Raw genomic sequence first — 678 nt, forward strand, 5'->3', positions numbered from 1 at the left:
CGAATTTTCTTTTTCGCAGAAATGCACGTTGCGGAAAAAAGGAAGCGTAATCAAGAAAAAGGATTCATGGCAACTTCGCTGAGTTGCCATTTATGTAATTAGTTCTTTCCTATGACTCGACAGCACTTTCATGATCCAGAGTCAGTGATGTTGTGTGTCTACTTGGCCGAGATCTCCACGGCTCTCGGGCCGGCTAATCACCCCGCTTTCTGCTTCTCTTTAAGTTGAAATGTTGTGTATTTTCTCTGTTTTTTCTTTATTTTGCAATATGGGTATAGCTTCTTGAGGTCTTTTTTCTTCTCCTGCAGAATCATCCGTACGAATAATGATAAACTGCGTGCGGGCATAGACATGTATAAATATGTTTATTATTTTCATCACTTGTGTACGCATTTTCATTCTAATAACAGTAGGTTCCTTAGCTGCAGATCAAAAGGAAAGGAATAAGCCTCCTTGGCCCTGATAACATTACGAAAACCGAGCAGAGGGCCACTTTATCTGGAGGCCTAGAAGGCACCCTCCTGCACTTCACCCCGCCATCTCTTGCTCTAGCAACTCCCCCCTCTCGTCTCCCTTTTGCCGGAAGGAGGCTCTCCATAGCCTTCAGTAGGGCCTTGTTAGGCTGGGATAGTGAATGGGAACTCAAACTTATTGTGTCTTAGATATTCAGCCATGCAT

This window comes from Penaeus monodon, chromosome 15 (genome assembly GCF_015228065.2).
Source record: "Penaeus monodon isolate SGIC_2016 chromosome 15, NSTDA_Pmon_1, whole genome shotgun sequence".
In the NCBI taxonomy this organism is placed as follows: domain Eukaryota; kingdom Metazoa; phylum Arthropoda; class Malacostraca; order Decapoda; family Penaeidae; genus Penaeus; species Penaeus monodon.